This window comes from Colobus angolensis, unplaced genomic scaffold (assembly GCF_000951035.1).
Source record: "Colobus angolensis palliatus isolate OR3802 unplaced genomic scaffold, Cang.pa_1.0 Scaffold264, whole genome shotgun sequence".
In the NCBI taxonomy this organism is placed as follows: Eukaryota; Metazoa; Chordata; class Mammalia; order Primates; family Cercopithecidae; genus Colobus; species Colobus angolensis.
In genome coordinates, this window is record NW_012115866.1 from 395630 (window position 1) to 399078 (window position 3449).

A 3449-nucleotide genomic window follows, 5' to 3' on the forward strand; every position below is an offset into this window, starting at 1 on the left:
GGGAGGCTGAGGCAGAAGGATTGCTTGAGCCCAGAAGGTTAGGCTGCAGTGAGCCGTGTTCTTACCACTGCACTCCAGCCTGGGCAACAGAGTAAGACCCTGTCTCCAAAAACGAACAAACTGGTAAAGGTCGTAAGATAAGGGAAATGGCTCACATGTAGGTGAAGATTATATAAAGATGAATTTAAGTGATGCAGGAGGAGTAGTTCAGCTAGAAGGGGCAAGAAGCCCAGATAGACTGGGAAGGGGTCCAGAGACTTTAACAGGGTGACAAGGGCCAGGGTATATATATATGAATATGCAGTACTTATTTGAAAGCCTCCTTTGCCAACAATATTCAGAGGAAGTTAATGTTCTCTATGACTACTAATGTTTTTAAGACTGCCAAGTCTTACTTTAACCAGAACCTTTGAAGTATCATATTTAAAGCCAGGAGTCACTACAGGCAGTCTACATTTCTTACCAGCTAATATCCTAAAACTTGAATGTTAAATCAGTTGCTGGGAACTTAAAAGCAAATTTTCACAGAGAAACATAATGAATGTTGTGATTACTTTCCTTAGTACAGCTAACAAGCCTCACAACATAATCTGAGTTGACTATTGCGGACAGAGAAGATGTATGATGTAGTGGAGGTGACTTACGTTCCTCTTTCTAAATTCGTTAAGACAATTTTCTTTTTTATAAGAGCTTGTTGGTGACCATTTGCTCTGAATGGCATTTTAAACAGAAATAGATTAGTAGAAATATCTTCCTCTAGTATTTTCCATTTTTTTTTTTTTTGAGATGGAGTCTCGCTCTGTGGCCCAGGCGGGAGTGTGGTGGTGCAATTTCTGTTCACTCAAGCTCTGCCTCCCGGGTTCATGCCCTTCTCCTGCCTCAGACTCCTGAGTAGCTGGGACTACATGCACCCGCCACCACACCCGGCTAATTTTTTGTATTTTTTTTAGTAGAGACGGGGTTTCACTGTATTAGCCAGGATGGTCTCAATCTCCTGATCTTGTGATCCGCCCATCTTGGCCTCCCAAAGTGCTGGGATTACAGGCGTGAACCACCCCGCCCAGCCATATCTTCCAATTTTCAAGAATGTGGCTGCCATATTCCAATTTGGGGAAGTAGCTTAAGGATTAGCCCCAGGGAGTCACTACTGTTACTGAGAGTTAGCACAACAGGATTCTACTTCTACCTATTCGCAGTGTGAGAATCAGAATCAGAAACCACTGCTGATAACCCCGTTAGATTTCCGTGGTCACACTGAGGTTATGCAAGCTTCAATGATCTCAAAGAGTGGGGGTCCTTTGTTAAGATGCCTGTAAGGTCTTTACAGAAAGCATCAATTCAGCAGATTACTGGGGCACTCTTCTCTAGAAAAGGCAAGACACTTCAGGTTTTAAAGTGGCCAGGTTGTGGGAGTCATGTTTGTGGTGATCTGGGCAGACCCAACAAAATTAACATACTCATGAGGCTTGAGCTAACAGCAATTGGTATAAACAGCAGCTCAAAAATTCATTTAGATTGCCTGATGTGAATATTATTTGCCAAGGCACGAATGAGGCAGAATAAAGAACTCAATAAATCACCATAACTATGTGTCCAAATGAGGGTCTGAGCTGTGAGGCAAAGTGAAACGTTTGACTGCCCAACAGTTGAAGTCACAAAACCTTAGGGAAGGCTTGGCTTTCCTCCTGTTTTATCAGAGAAAGACACAACATTTCATTCCATATAGTGAGGCAGCCACAATTCCTGCAATTTATAAAGAGTGCAGGTGACAGAATAAGGCCAAGGGAAAGCATCCGAAATTGAAAGCAGTGATTTCTCTTAAATGGAGTCTTTTAGAAAGATCATTTAACCTAATTGTGGTAGGTTCTGGCCTTACAATTCTAAGAGGCACTGTCCCAATTTTAAGAAGCTCACAGTGTTGGGATAGGAAAAGAGTAAACAGATAAATAGAATGCAAGAACAAATAAATCACTTAAAAGCTGCAGAACCTAGTACCTTCCTACCACTAGCCGCTTTCTATTACTGAAAATAGAAACTGACCACACACAATCCCCTAGAGTCCTAAGAATAACTACTGGAAATACTAGGCAATATTTCCAATGTGAGACAATACAATGAGTCAGCTGCAGGCTTGTAACAACTTAAATTGACAAGTCATAAGCAAGAGGGCTGATGGTCCAGTCTCCAAGAGAAGCAGTATAAAAATCCTTGCATCATAAAAACAGAAGCATTTCCACAGAATCAAGCCATTTTTGGTTCACTTCTGGGATAATCATACAACAGATATCTGAGCAGAATCTGCTGTAAGCAAAGTTGTGAGACTTACCACAACCTCCCTTGCATTCAGAGAGAAAGGCAGAGAGCCTTTCTGAGCATTCAGAATTCTTTCTTCCTTGCCCCATGCAGATTAAAGTAAAACCTTTCATAGATACTCCTTAAGAAATAAGCAGTAGAGCAATAGTATGAAAGGCAAGAAAAAGTGAATGGATGGGTGTCTCAGGTGTTTCAGGGAAACATAATAGAGAAAAGCCCCTCACCAGAATGAAAAAGGAAAGAGAGACTGCATACACTACCTCATCCCAGGTTCTTTCCGCTCCAATTAGACTGAATAAAATGACAAAACCTAAATCCTTCTGGTAAAATTTATTTTAAAGAGATCACCTAAGATTAACTCAAATCACTGAGCAGAGTGTTAAACCCAGGTTAGATATTATGGAGAGAAAACAGATTTGCTGTAAAAATGCTATATAAGATATATTAAAGTACAGCTCCCTAACAACTCTGACACTTAGAAACACTCATTACATTTCAGAAAAGGTAAAGAGATAAGGACCAGAAGTCAGAATTTAAAAAGAGAGGACAATGATTGGAGGTAGAAGAAGTAAAGAAGACACAAAACACAGGGAAAGGGAGAAGAGACAAAAGAATAACTATGTTATGTACATGTGTATATGGAAAGCACACACTCACACATCCCTCTAAAGAGCACTTCTCACCACTCAAAACTTTTTAAAAAGCCTTTACTATGTGGCATGGTTTGCATGTGTGATGATAGACACAATATTACATATATAAATACATAACCACATATATACCACATACACACATAAACACACATACACAAATCCGTACAACACATTTATCAACTATACAACATAAACACTGACCAATCAGGATGCAGCAGAGTCCTTATGGCCATTACTGGTTTAGTTGCCGTATAGTGGGATTTCAATTAGAGTTGGGGAGTGATGGCACACATATGGGAGGGTTGGGACAGTAACAATGTACCAAACAAAACAGAAGTATTTCAATGTCCTAACAACTGGTACAGCTGTGCTGGTGTGAACTAGCTGATTACTAGCTACATGCATATAAGCATGTGTGCACAAGTGCATATACACACAAGGAGGTCAGAGAGAGATTTAAGTCATTTCTTTTTTTTTTTGAGA

General features: G+C 40.2%; 1 protein-coding gene across 1 annotated transcript in view; it reads right to left on the reverse strand.

Moving 5' to 3' along the window:
- Positions 1-3449, reverse strand: part of IQGAP1 (IQ motif containing GTPase activating protein 1) — a 128339-nt gene that overhangs the window by 38281 nt on the left and 86609 nt on the right. The window lies entirely within an intron of this gene.